Raw genomic sequence first — 15,752 nt, forward strand, 5'->3', positions numbered from 1 at the left:
ATGTGACGTAAGGTGGTGAAAGGGCTTCTGGAAAATGAAAGGCAAAATAAAGTGACGGACCTGATAAACATGCATTATTCTGAGCTCTTTATTTACACATGAAACTCCACACTACCGACACCGAACCAGGAAATAATTTGGTTTTGAATCACCAAAAGGTTCAGAATTTCTTTGATTTTTAACACCGATCTGGAAATAAATCTTCACAAGATACTCCACGTCGGCTCTGATAAACAGACACATTGGGTTTGTTTCTCATTAATTTACGACTTTAAATCTTGTAGATTTACGAGTAATATTACAACTTTTTTTCTTGTAAATTTACGACTTTTTTTCTCGTAAATGTACTACTTTTAATCTCGTAGATTTACAACTTTTTTCTCCTAAATTTACGACTTTTAATCTCGTAAATTTACGAGTTTTTTTCTCGTAAATTTACGAGATTAAAAGTCGTAAATATAAGCCTATGACTTTTAAAGTCATAAATATACGACTTTATTCTCATAATTTAGCAGTTACGACTTTTTTCTCGCAAATTTACGAGAAAAAAACTCGTAAATTTACGAGAAAAAAAGTCGTAATATTACTTTTTTTTTTTTTTATGGTGGCCCTAATACTCCGTCGTAAAGTGTAGCTCTGTCAGACTATATATTTTTTGCGTTTTGCTAACAAGGTCAGGAGTTAGCAAAGTCACAGTAATATTTGTTGAAGCAATATTTTCTGTCTTTTTACACGTAGCTTACGAGGTTGGGAGTTAGCTTAGTCACAGTGACACCGGTTTTAGCAGTATTGGTCTATTTTCTTACGTGTTGCTAACAAGGTTTGGAGTTGGCGTGGTCACAAGAACATTGGTTTTATTAGTATCAACCTATTTTATTTTTTCGTGTTACTAACAAGAATAAGGAGTTAGCATAGTCGCAGTGACACATGTTTTAGCAGTATTCGTCTATTGTTTACGCAACAGCAACAAGACTTGGTGTTAGCAAAGCCGTGGTAGCTTTTGTTTTAAGGATATCGTTTCTTTTTTGTGTGTGTGTTTCTGGTCAGTGAATCGGATTGAATCAAATCATTCAAAATGAACCAAAATCTTAAGAGAATCGAACCGTCAGTCACAAATATCGAATCGCTGTTAAAATGAAGTGTTACACCTCTACTAAAAACATTATAATCATATTTAAAAGATCTCTGGGAACGGTTTTAAAATAAGACAATCGGAGTGAGTCTTTAAGTAATAAATGTCCACTGAAACATGATGTGCTGCAACTTTATTGCTACAAAAAGGCACAAGTCTACCTCTTAAAAAAACAGATTTGGGAACAAAGAGCGTTGGTGGAATTTGAGGTCATAAAGGAAACCCGCACACGCATTAAATAATTTAATACCTTTTTATATTATTAGAGCTCACAGAAGCCTGAAATCATGTCTTTCTTTAATTTCATTGTCTTTCCGAAACAGGCAAGCATCCATTAGCACTGGCAGACGGACTATTGAGATGAATGTTTTCCAATTTTCAGCACCCCTCTGATCGCGGCGCTAGATCTCACACTGCAGGAGGACTGTGACGCCGGAGCCGTCCCAGCACACTGTAGCGTTCAGCGCTTTCACGGTGGCCTTGTGAACCCCCCTGTGGGTGGATTACTAAAAAAAAAAAAAAAAAAAAAAAGAACCCCATCTCTGATGGTGTTTTATGAATTCATTAAAGCTGCTTCACAGATCCCTCTTTTGTGTTTTTGCCTCCTCTTTCCTCTCAACACGTTTACAGCAAACGCCCATTTCTAAAAGTCGATTTAATCTCTTCCAATTCGGCTCCTCTGTAACAATCCCAGCTGGAAAACATTCTCCTCAGTGAAAGTCCTGGATAGTAATTCAGGCCAGCTTCACAACCATCTTGTTTTTTAGTCGGAATCTGTTTACCCACGCTGCGCTTGACTCACAGCTTCCCCGTCTGCACAATCCTTTCCCTCTCTGTGGAATAATGAGTGGATACAGCAAAACTTGTCCCCTGCCTCATATTTAACATCAATCCCCCGTCCCCCGAGGCTTCCTCCAGATTACGTTTGAAGCCTCTGTTAGCCACAGCCAATGAGAGTCCTCACTTAACCCCATGCTCACCCGACAACGCTGCATGCCTCAATTTGGGGACGACTCAAACCATGATGTATGAGCAGCCATTAAGGTAATGATAATAAAATGGCCTTCTGATTAAACCGGCATCCATCCGCACTAATGATGAAAGGTCCCACCCGAAATGAGCCCTGCCGCAAACAGAAATGGTGTTTAATGGAGTTTCTTTATTGAATTACCCGCAGCGAAACAAAGACAGAGGTCAGTCCTGACACGCTGGCGTCCCCGCCCTCTTTTTCCACTTTTTCGAAGTTGCAAGTTGATGTGGCCCTGTCCTTAATGATGTAATGGGAAAGCCCGCTCTCCTGTTTTAGGATTAGCAGCCATCAAAGCTGTGCTCATTTCACGCTCACACTGTCTCCCTTTAAACAGGAGGTGGGAAAGTCCCATCACACATGGCTCCTTTCAGCTTGAGGGGGGATCTCCTGGCATGCTCCACGGCACAGCTCCGAATCCTCCGTGCACCTGATATTCTCCTCCTAATCAAACCGCTTTGCAATAAAAATCTCTGCCGCTTTAAAAATGCATGGCTCAGTGAGAGACAGATTTAGGCAGCCTGCTATTTTTTTTTTTTTTTAAAGCTTTTCTCAGTCTGATGGAATCACACTCTGCAGTTCTTTCACGAGCACCGGTGCCACAAATCAATGCACAGAGGAGCCTTTAGCACCAGTTTTCACTGGAGCAGATAGATTGAGATAAACAGTCGTATTTTTGCTATTTGTGCATTTACCTGAAACTGTGGACTCAGTGGACTGTCTCCAGTGGAAAAAGTTAAATAAACACAAGGAAGATTAACACAATACCCCAAAAGGCAACAAAAACTTTTGGTGTTTGCTGTGAGATAAATTAAGACAATAAATGTGACATTGTAAAGTTTTAGCCTCTTTTTTAGTTCTTATTTGACCAAATTGTCTGACTTTTTACAGACTTTTTGGAACACATTAGAACTGGAAGTGACAGCTGATAGGTTAAATAAATAAATAAATAAATAAAAATCAGGAAAATATTCATGTAGTGGAATAAAGTGATAATTTATTAAGTTAAATGACTAACTTAGAGGAAAATGAAACATAAACAACAAAAAAGGTTGTTTTTGACCATCCTAAAAGTAGGGTTACCGTACCGCCCATATTTTTTTCTTTTTTAAGTTAATTTGGGATTTAGGTAATATTTTTAGAAACATAAACTAGCTGTTTTGGCATTTACTTGTTGTTTTTTTTTTTTTTTTTGCTATTTTGGCATTTAGCTGTTATATTAGCATTAGCTTTTTGAATTTTTTTGGCATTGGGGTTTATTCAGGCTATTTTGGAATTTAGCTAATATCTCAGCTACATGCTAGCTGTTTTGGCTAATTTAGGCTTTTTCCCGTTTTTTTAGGCTATTTTGGAGTTTAGCTAAGCTTTAAGCTAGCTGTTTTGGTAATTTATTTTAGCAGTTTTCAGGCTAATTTGGCATTTATTTGCGTAAGCTATCAGCTTCAGCATTTTCAGCTGTTAGGTTTAGAGCTTTTAGCTATCAATACATCTTCAGCTATCAGCACTAGCATCTTCAGCGTCCACATTTAGCTTACAGCAGTCACTCTAGCATTATTACAGGTAATGCTATATATCTAGTTTTTTTTGGTTCTTATTTAAGCAAATTGTCTGACTTTTCACAGATTTTGTGGAGTATATTAGACCTGGAGGACAGTGCTTATTAGGTAAAAATAACAATAAAAAATCAGAAAAATATTCATGTAAATTAAAAAGAAACATATGTAATGGAAGCAAAAGTGATAATTTATCAAGTTAAATGACTAATTTAGAGGAAAATGAAACATAAACAACAAAATATGTTGTTTTTGAGCATCCTAAAAGTAATGTTATCCCACCACCATATATTTTTCTTTAGTTTATCAAAAATACAGAATTTGTGAGACCTCTTTTAAATTCAAAAACTCTCTTTAGTGTCATGCACTCTGACCCGACATTAAGTTGTGCTGTGATTGACAGCACTGCATACATACCAATTAGAAGCGTTATAACAAAACACCACCCCTCCAAAAATATGTTTTTGTAATCATTAAACTCGTTCTCACATAAAGTATCTGAATATTTACTTACATCCTCGAAAGAAAGAGGCCTGAGGGCGAAAATGAAACAGATATTTTTTTAATTAATAAAAAATGCTTGCAAATAAAAACCATATAAAAAATAACTTAATGAAATGCATTTAAGAAGTTAGCAGACATATTAAGGATTGATGGGGAAAGGGTTTGATTATCAAAAGTTTTGCATCTTCTGTGAGAATATGTTCTTTTATTTAAAAAAAAAAAACTTTTGGTTGGTTTTCTAGTCTTTTGTCCTCTTTTGAGTTAAATTCTGTTATGTTTTCCTTTAATCATAGTCAAAATTAACCTGCCACTTCTATTTTTTTATTTAAATATTATTTTCAAGTATGTTGAGGTCCAAGGTTATCAGTTATTATCGGTTAGTTATTCATATCCTTTTGTCTGCTTTGTGTTTTTATTCTTCATTTGTCAGGTTTTTGTTCATGTTTCACCTTTTGTCTTCTTAAAGTTAAACTGAATAAGCAAATGATTTTTCTTCCACTCACTGAGCGTTTCTTCAGTCTTCTATAAACTTCCATACCTTGAGGCCAACAAACAAAGCAAAACAAAAGCATACTTCTGCATTTTACACACTTCTCATTAGAATTGTCATTATTTTCACTCGCTATTGTCTTACTCTCACTGAATGCAAAGAGCCGAAATTGAAAATAATTTATTTTCTTGGATTTCACCTGTGATTGACCTAACAAAGAGAAACTCTATCAAGGTTTAACACAAAGCTCTATTGGTGCGCATGAACAGGAAAATCATTAGTGCATAAACTGCTTTGTTTTGTCAACTTGAGGTTATGTATTCAATCACATGTTTTTTCTAAAACGTGAAAAGTGTGGTTATGTAACACACAGTAAGTCATTCTATGGCCGTTCTCCATATGAATCTCTGATCATCATGGTAAATTATGCATTTTAGTTACTTTGTGATTCAGTTTTAGGCTTGAAAGTCCCGATCATCTTTAAGAGTGAATTCAGTCGGGACACATTCGGTCCTCTTAAAGTAAATCAGAATCCAGAACACATTTTCAGAATACATCATGATTTTCTTTTAAACCATTCTGCCGTTTTTAGCCAAAATAATAGCAAAAAAAACTTGTGTTGTTTTCTTGGACATAGTTTCTGCAGTAGCTCATCAGAAATTCGCCTTTGAGTTATGGGTGGGGCATTGGTGGAGACCAGACTCACCTCTTTGCTCTTACCGTTGTTGGTAGCGAACAGGAAGCTTGTGACCCGCCCAGCGTATTTTCTCAATCACAAATATTTTTTTCTATCTGCTCCTGATTTACAACAATTTGAATAAAGAATTACTCAGACATGCAATTTTGAGCTTAATTTTCTCCATCATCAGAAGAATGCCACTAGAACATGTTAAAAACACATTTTTTATCAGAGTGGGTCTTTAAAGACTAGAATCTCTGGGATGTTTCATTCAGAAACAATAACACAGTGGCGGGCCGTCAGGGCCTGCAAGGCCTTCTCTGCTTCTGACCTCCCTTATGCTCTTCTGGTGATACTGTGTAAAAAGCAGACTAAGATATTCAGTTTAACTTTACAGAGAAAAGTTCAGGCTTCCTTTCCTTTCTTCAGGGTTGCTGAAGTCTATCCAGCTACTGTCGATCAAAGCTGAGGTACACCCTAGACACCTTTCAGGTCTGTCACAGCAACACAGAGATTTAGATTCACCAACAGACCCATAAAACATGTTTTGGGCCTGTGAGAGGAAAATCCATGAAGTTTTTCTTTCCCTAAAAGACAAAAACTCTTTTTTTTCCATTTGATGGCCCCTTTAAAAGCACTTTGATTTGTCTGTCTGAAATTGTTCTGATTCTCTAAACTGAGAACAACCTCTGTCAAGTCCAAATAAGACTCAAGCTACTCAAATATTCTTCAGAAAATTCACTCCGAGATAAAAAAGAATCAAAGTTCTGAGGAAAACTGGCAACAAGTCTAATGGGGATGCATGTGAGTGTCACCCTTTTTTCAACTCTAGCATGTCATGCACTTTGACTAATAGATGGGTCTGCTTTTGTGTGGAAAACGGCGTCGGCGTGCGTCACAGAACCATTACGCCACAGTAATGACTCTAATGAGTGCTAGCCCACAGCAAGTCAAGAGAACAAAGCTATTGCTTTGTTTGTGTGCGCCTCGTCCTGCATGTGCACAATGTTTGCCAATAAATGACTCAGTGTTTGGGGGAAACAGGCTGATATTTGAATCTGAACGCTTCCCATGATGCTTTTGGGCGGAGACCCTGCAGCAGTGGGTATTGAGTTGGTAATTCTCCATCCTGTGATCAAAGGCCTACTTTCTGAGCAAGATTCCCCACCACCCTGTTCCTTCCCCTCGCCGCTGCGGCGGCACTGAAGAGCAGCCAGGCGTGAGTTACAAGCCTGTGGCAGCGTTGCTGATTATCCCAGAGTCTCACACATCTCACTGGTACCGCCTGGTCACCCCTTGCTGTGCCGAGTCTTAGCCCTTTAAACCTAATTTCCTCCTCATGTGGTCAGTGTGGATGCTCTGCCTGTAGCAAGACTTTCACCTCCCTCTTTTTTCCCACAATTCTCGGCAAAATCTCTCTTAGCAGCAGGCGTGACGTTGAGTTTGGCGAGGACATCTTTGCGCCCTCTTTTTCTTCCCAACTCCCTTTTTAGTCATTTATATTTATAGACTTTTTCTTGGAACCTTGAGTGTGAACCAACACTATCTTTCCTCCACTATCAGTCTTTTTTCTTTGTTCTCTCCATTCAAATTCACACTTCAATAGCTCCAATGGCTCTCTCTTGAGAGCTCCCTGTTCCTTTTAACACTTTGTTAAAGGAAGACCACTCTGTTTGTTCCCCATTTTCTTTTGGCTAAACTGGACAGCTCCAATACAAAATGCAGATAAGGGAGGGTCTATGATGGCAGGGGGAGTCGCCCCTTTTTTACCTGTGGGAAAAAAAAAATAAAACCCTCCTGAAACAGGTGGGGGTTGCTAAATGAAGGTGGCCTACAGGCGTGAGCAGCTGGCCGAGCTGAAATGATTGCTATAAAACTGGCCCAGCCTGCTGGGAACACTGGTGCCGGTTTTCATCCTACCCTAACTTCATCACATGACCTTCGAGCATCAGTGCCTCGGTCTCCCTGGTTTCATCTGTCTTCTTTCTCATTTTCTGTGATATTTCATTCCTGGTTCTGCTCTTTCTCATTAGATTTGGCCAGTTCAATTTGGTCACTTGTGCCCTGGCTTATATCCAGTGGTAGGTCAAACAAGGCGGGACACATTTCATCTTTATCATTTTATGCTATGATCACACTTACATGGGCAGAAACTTCAGGATTTTATGATGCCACCTGATTTTTAAAAAAATTGCTAACATGGTCATGAATGCAGCTGGCTGCCGTCAGGCGTGGAGAATGGCCCGCTTTTTATACACCCTGGGCTACCTGGCAGCTCTTGATATGGACGTCCGCCGTCCGGAGTCACTTACACATCATCCAATCAGAGACCGACCAGAACCCACCCCGCTGTTGCCTGATTTTGTAAAGCCATCATCCCTGCCTGTCACTAAACCTTAAATTGGGCCCGAGTGACCAGTGACCGACGTCAACTTTTAAGGTGCATTAGCACCGGACACGATTCGCGTGGCAGGGGCGTCGAGTTTCAATGTTAAGTCAATGTACTGATGTGATCTGAGGTCTTGGGGCACAATATCCGCATCTGGCGAGGTTGTTGCAGCGCGTCAACTAATCAGCGACTCATCTTTGTGCAAGTGGCATTTTCAGTGACTCGATCAAAGGATAGAAAAAAAGATTCAATATGGCAGCTCAATGCAAGGACTTTTGTCCCAAACTTCCATTCATTTTCATAACCCGCTGGGGCCGCGGGGTTGCCAGAGACCTTCCCGGTTACTGTTGGGCGAAGGCGCCATACACCCTGGACAAGCCTGTAACAGACCCCATGGAGCTGGAGCGACCACTACGCTAGCCAGCACATGAATTTTTGTCTAAAGTTGAAGCAAATTATATAACCTACAATATGAACATATTAGGAGTGTGGTTAACAAAAAGCCTCCGTTACCAAGGAAATCCCAACGTTTACTTTTGCCAAATTTCCTAAAGATTACATAAACCTTTTCTTCACCCCGAGGTAACCAAAAGCTAAAATGGTTGCCATGGTGATAAAACCCATTGAGATATATTGCTAGAGATGGCAGGCTAGCCTGTTACCTTTGTCCAAGATACGCAAAGAGCGACGCCATATTGGACATGTCAGTAAACAATGAGATACGGCAGCAGATGCAGTAAAATGAGCATAAAATTCTTAATTTTGGTCCGATGTTGAAAGGAAAAAGACTCTGATCCTCACAAAAATAAGACCCAGGTCACGGTGTTTTTATTTTTGTACAAAGTGTAATAAATGAACAACGCTTTAACCTTATTTATTAATAAATACGTTATTATAGGAAATGCAATGCATGCCTGATGAATGGTTCTGATTTTATTCAAATCTACACACAAAATAAGATTTTATTCAAAGTGTTAGACTCCTCGGTCCATGTTTATTGACGGTTTGGGTGTGGAGTCGACGTCGCTGTAGTACGCTTGCGCCTGTTGTAGCCTACATGGGCTCCGGCTCGATGTCGCACCGCTGAAGGGCAAATACACAAGAAGATCGAACCCAGCTTCCATCAGAAGGACTCAGGCAACCGCGCGACACTGGGCAGGCGGTTTTCTGTACGCCACGTCCCTGTCCGTCCACTGGACGGGAATTCGGCTCTGAGCTCTTCTCTCTTCTGCTACTGAGGAAATCCTGGTTAGTTTCTTTTCCTCCACTTAGTAATATGCTTACCAGAAGGTCTTCTGGTCTGATCTGAGGCCAAACACACATACAAATACTACGGTCGTCCTCCATAAAACAAAAAAGATCTGTGGTCCTGCCATAAAACGTGGAAATCTAAAGTCTAAAGCTGCCACTGACTTTCAATAGGCTACAAGATCACCCTAAACGTTCACTATTGAGAGTAAACTCACTCAGATCTTCACAAAATGTTTTTCTTTATCAGCTGACAGTAATAATTTACTTGTGGAAAGTCATATTCTTGTTTTTCCAGATCTGCTTGTGTAATTGTAACAGCAGTAAACAGGCATCTCGACATATCCAATATGGCGTCCAACTTTACATACGCAACAAGCTAGCATGCCATCTCTAGCTTATATATAACTCATGAACTAAACCAACAGAAAAGCTGCCATTTTGAAAAGACAGATGCTTTTCCTTGTATTTGTCCCATGCAGCTCTGGGGGGGCGTCAATTGTCTTTTTCCTTTCTTTTTCTGTGGAATTGCTTGAAAAAAGCAATCAATCAAAGATGTTAACAACACATTTTTTTGCCATCCTGCTTACAATCAGAGAGTTTTGCAAGAAAAAACAAACAACTAACTAAATAATGAAAACAAAAAAAAGACATGAACTTTCTAAAATCTATTCTTTCTCTTCCATATTTGCTTTTAACTTTTCATGTGACATTTTCAGGAAGTACCTGCCAAGTTAAGTCTCTTCTCGTTTTTATCTTAGAAATTAAATGTTGTAGCTACTATATGTCTGTAATACTTTTCATTTGACCTGCAGACTCACTTTCGAGACATTGTTTTCAGCTAAAGGCCAAGCTGTGCCTTAATATTTACAAGCTTCTCTACATGGTTCTCCACAATCAACTGTAATTTAAATTCAGTTGGCAATGATTTGATAAATGGAAGAAATGCGTGAGGCTGTAGAGCGTCGGTTAACTTCATATTGTTTTCTTAAGTGGTTAGCTTAAGGGAAGTGACACAGTTTTGATTACTAATCAGAGTAAGCGCTCTTTGCAAGTGAAAAGAAGAATGGCAGTCGCTGGGAGTGAATTGGCCTTGTTTAAAGCTGAAATGTCTGAGTGTTGCTGTGAACCACGTGGAGTGATTGACATGGTTGAAAAGCGGCAGACTTTCATTTTTTTACCCATTTTGTGACTGCACTGATTTTCTTTTGGGCATTCTTTGCAGTGAAAGTGGCGTGAAAGTAGTTCAATCTGTTAAATTATTACTCACCAAAACCTGTTGCATTATTGAACCGGTGGGTCTGTATTCTATGGATTTGATTTTAATGAGTATTTTCCATAAGATCCATTTAAATACTCAAAACTAAAAATATTTATGCTATGCAAGTACAATGCACCTATTCCGACTGGAGCAGTTTCCTGTCCGACATTTTAGTGTATTTTAGTTAAGGTTGTTGATGCTCCAGGCAAGTCTTTCCCAAACTTTTCAACGTTTTAGCTACTTGTAATTCCCAAGTACTTTTTTTGTCCCTCTTTTGTTTCTGTCCCTGAGCTCAAACGATTAACGTGCTCTCACTCGTCTACGCTGCATGTCACCCCAATATTTCGGTGATGCTCATTTGGCACTAGCAGGTAATATACTGGTTAAAATAAAATAAAAATAAAAAAGAAGCATCAATCGGTGTGTCAGTGATGAGCACATGGGAGATTTTTTTTTTCTTTTCCTGCAGGCTTTTCAAAATGCCGATAGGTGTTTTATTGAATTAAGCATGCATGTCTGCACCGCCGAGGTGTACATTCCTCTGAATATTTATGAGTAAAATCAGCTTCTTGACGTACTCAACCCCCAAAAAAGGAAGTTAGTGAAATCATTAGTGTGATACTCCATGATTTATTTCTGTCAGCTTGTACTGTTACACTCTCTATCGGTTAGTAAATACAAGGTGAAGGTCAGGAGGCTTTTTTGCCAGCGACTGAACATGCTTTTCCAGCCCCTTAAGGGGCCTTGGCATTCTACCACCATGTTGATGGCTGTCTGGTATGACAAGGACATGTCATCCTGCCGCTCAATAGTGCAGCATTATTGCTATTTCTCCTTCTAGTCATAAAAGTGTGAGATAAAATTTCATGTTACTTGCCATTTTCTTACTGACAGGGAGCTCAGCTCTCTTGTAGGCACAGCTGAAGTGTATTTACTCTTAGTAATACCCTACAGCTTGCAATTCTATTTCTGTAATATGAGGCATTATCTCTGATAATTTTCCTCATCCCACGGGGTTTTTTTTTTTGTTATTTACTGTCGTTTTTTTTTTATTTTTTTATCCACCTCTTGATACATTTCTTGTCGCCCGCTATCACACTCCCCACTGGTCTCAATGGCCCGCAGTCCTGATCCGTAAGCACACTCAGAAGGCTCTCTTTGTGTTGTTCCCATTCCACATTCTCTTCCCTCTCATTTAATCTGGGGCTGCATCTTTCTCTCTCTGCCACCCGTCGCCGGAAGGCAAAACAATTCTATGCTTTTTTTCCCTCCACAGTCATTTTCCAAATGTGGCCTCTAATTGGGTTTCTCTTGAAATTAAGTCAATAGCAATTCATGTTTGAGGTAACGTCTCTAATGAGTCAATTTGTTGGTCAGTTTCTAATTTTATTTTTATTTTTTTTCTCGTGTATACTGTTTATAGAGAGTCCGAACTAGTTGACGGGCATTACTTAAACACTTATGTCAATCAGAGGGAGTTTTTTTCGCTGGAAGCCTTCGTATGCAGAGCCCCCCAGAAACTGATTATACTGTCCTGGTTTGGGGATCAGGCTGTATAATTTGTGAGACGGCTCTGCATTAACATTAATGACAACTCTAGGGAAGCAGAATAAAATCCATTTAACACTGACTGACAAATCTTTTTCTTCCTCAACAAGCATTTAGCTCTATTAGAGTTGATTGTATTCATGAGTTGTGTTGAGGCGACTCGCCTTTTGTAACTGTGGTAATCACTAAAATATTCATGTCTGCCGAACAGACTTTTCATAAGCGGCTACTCTGTGTGTACACTGGTTTCCGTATTGCTGGAGATAACAAAAGGAAACATAAGCCGTCTGCAGAGAGGACAACAGCCCTATAGCAGGAGCCATCACTCTGGAATCTTTGACAACGTTTTGGAGGATTCAAACAACATCCTTTGAGATTCTTCCCTCCAGAGTGAGACTATGCACAGGACTTGGGCTTGATAAGGCATGAGTGGTTGAATATTAAGTGAGCTGGAGGACTCTGATACTGGGACTCATCCCAATCGTCTGCCTCCAGGTTAGCAGCCTATCAAAAGATGGGATTTGTTTGAAGTAAAGCTGTGTGCCTGCCCCCAGCTGTGGTTCAATGATAAAGAGGAAAGAGGTTTGATAGGTGAAGGTTTCCTGTCCTTCCATCCCACCTCGTGTCTGCTTTTAATTGCATTCAAACCTAAACTGCACGTAAAAGCAGTGATATCGCTTTAGGATACTTTTTTTTTTCTTGCCTTTTTTCTCTCTCTTTCTCTCACCACCTTTAGATGCATATTTTAAGTCTTCTCAGTTGTCTTTTAGTTCTGATTTTGTTTTTTGTTTTTTGCCAAAATAAATTTAAAAAGTGTGTTTTTACTGTTAGTTAGCCTACAATCGGTTGCTAGTAGGCTGCTAGAGGTTAGAAGGTGGAAAAAGTTTGGTGCACTGGGGTGGGAAAAATGAAGTGGACAGAATTGCAGCAGAAAAACTACAAAGAAAACTCGTTTTGTGACTATTTTCCACTCCTGCTTTGATTTTCGGCTTTCTGTTTTACTTACATCAACAATAACATCAGTCATAATCATTGATACATCATTAAATGAGATTATGGGTTATATCCAAACTTTCAGTTTGGTTTTCCTTGTATGAAATGCTTGCCAGCATTTCTCCCTCTGCTCTGATTTTAGGATTAACGTGAAATGCTTGTAGGGTCTGAGTTGTTTTTACTTGATGTTTTGACATTTTCTTGCGCATGTGAACCTGCATGAACATACACTGGAAAGGTCATCTACAGACTTGAGTTTTATTTCTGAATATTACTCTTGACTGCTAGTTAAAAACACTTAGAAAGTTTCAGATTTCACTGTAAATCCTTTAGCAGATGCATAGGATGCTAAAAAGATTAAATACAGTCTGGGATGGTGCTGCTATATTGATCAAAGTTTTCCCTTCCAATCAAAAGCGTTCCAAAAACTGGCAATGAAGTGAGTTTAGTCATCTCTACCCATGGCTCCGCCCACCTGCCTGTCAAAAGAATGTACCCCTAAGGATGTATAAATCTGACATCAAACAAAATCAGACTTGACTCTCGCATCGACTCCCATGTTAAAAAATAAGATTCCATATCAATAAAGTGCATTTTGTCTGATTTTAATTATTTTTTTCAATGTATTTTTTCTATTCATGACAAATCTGTGTGTTTGTGTGAGGGGCAGTCTATTGATTTTTATTAGGGGGATTTTTGGTGAATTTTAGGGATCCATTTTTACTCTTAAGACCATGAGTTGACTCCAGACAGAGCTTCAAATTCTGTCTTTATCCATTTAATTTTAATGTTCAGAATTTAGTTGAATGGAGTGGAGCAGACTCTATAATCAATATGGCCCCTCCCACTTCAGGCTTTTTGTTTCCTATGCAGAATCCAATGGGAAACATTAAGAGATTATCAGTCCAGTGTATAGACGTCTATGATTATACCATTAATAAATGCAACCATGCTTGTTCTAAAAGAGATTGTTATACCCATTTTTATAGAACCTCTTTAGAGTTTGCAGCTCGAGTACAAAGATATAAAATACATGTTTTTTGCAGATTTTAATTTAAGGAACATACTGAGGATCTATATCAAACTTTATGGGTCTCTGATGGACAACAGTTCTGTGGCTTCAGTTAAAATGTTTTGCCTTCCCCACTAAAATAATATACATATAAAGTCCCACTCCAGTAATGTTTTGATCTATTTTAAAAGTGTTCCCAGTGGTCTTAGAATTATGATTATGATGTTTTTAGACAAAATTAAAAAAGAAAAAAAGCTCTTTAGGGCATAGTTTCTGCAAAGCAACAATAGTTTAATAGAAATCTGCTTATGAGTCGTTGGTGGGACTGCTGGTGCGGAATAAGTCTGCCCCTACTTCCCGACATCCTTCTGTTTACAGTCACATATCCCAGAATCCCATCGCACGGTGACCGAAATGCAAGTTTTTCAGCAAAAACTGCAGGTGGTTGCATTTTTGCACGTCACACGGTGGTTTTTAAGAAAAAGTCGCAATTTTAGGGCAACCAGACGATTTTCTCTAAAAGTTGACATCAGCCATTGGCCGCTCAGACACATTTCAAGGTCGCATGGTGGCAGTCCAGTGACGGGCTATTCTAAAATCAGGCTATTATGAAGCAGCTCTGATTGGACGATATGCAAGTGTCTCCAGACAGCGGCCATCCATATCAAGTACCTCCTGCTGCCAGCCACCCGGTAGCCCAGACAATATGCAAAATGAGGCCATCCTGGATGCCTGATGCCTACATTCATGACCACGCCAATGATTTTTAAAAGAAGAGGGGGGCGCCATGAAATCTTGAAAATGTTGCTGATGACTTCCAATCGCGCAGTGGCAGTTGTATTTATGACCATAGCATTACAGTCCCTCACAACTCCAAGCTAACAAAACTGGTGCAACTAAAATGTCAGTTTGGTCAATTGTACCACCTACATTAATGCTACAGGCTTTTTCTAACTGAATTTGTTTCTGCTCCTGATTTACCATGACTTGAAGAAAGAAATTCTCAGAAATGCACAACTTAATTTTCTTACCTCTGCCGTCAGTAAATGCTACAAGAACATGTTAAATGTGTTGTTGGTTCCCTTGTTGGCCAAAGCAGTTGTTGGTCATGTGACTCATTTGAATAATAATAAAAAAAAAGTGTTACCACTGCAGTGTTGTGAAATACACTGTAAAAGTGAAGCACTGGATCAATTAACAAAAGCTCTGAAATTTGTTATGTCTAAAAATTTTAGTTTTTATTGAATTATTTTTTTTTTAAGTTGAGTCAACCATCAACTCAATTTTTTAATTTGATAAAAACGAATAATCTTAAATATAACAAATTACAGAACTGTTGTTAATTGATTCAATGTTTCAAGTTTTTCAGTATATGTCAATTTCAATACACCACAAAAACCATCTCCTTTTTTTTTTTTTTTTTTTTATAAATGCAAGTCTCTTTTATCTCTCCGTGGTGGCTCCTTGGCCAAACATAAAATAAGTCAGGGAGACTGGATATCCAGTCGACTGTCTTAGTCAGCTAAGGGCTGCCTAACCAAAACTACCTAAAGAAAACAAATAAACAAAGCCTGCAAACTAAGACTACCAAGGTCCAACTCCAAACTAAAATAACAAAACCTAGCAGTGTAAGACTGCTGAGGACAAAGAGGGGAAGAACAAACAAACAAAAAATATTAATAAAAAATAAAATAAAATAGCAATTCATGAAAGTAAGGATTACTTGATTAGCATTTATTTTATAACTTTTTAGATTAGTGGCATTAGTGCACATAATGATAAACTATGTAGGTTTTTTCATCCGTTGACCTGAAGATGTCTTGTTTGCTCTCCTCTACCACAGATTTTATATGCAAAGCAAAACTTTGGTAAAAAGTTTGATCTTTTATGAGTTAAAAACACATATTTTCTTGTGC

The sequence above is a fragment of the Oryzias melastigma genome, linkage group LG6 (assembly GCF_002922805.2).
Source record: "Oryzias melastigma strain HK-1 linkage group LG6, ASM292280v2, whole genome shotgun sequence".
Lineage (NCBI taxonomy): Eukaryota > Metazoa > Chordata > Actinopteri > Beloniformes > Adrianichthyidae > Oryzias > Oryzias melastigma.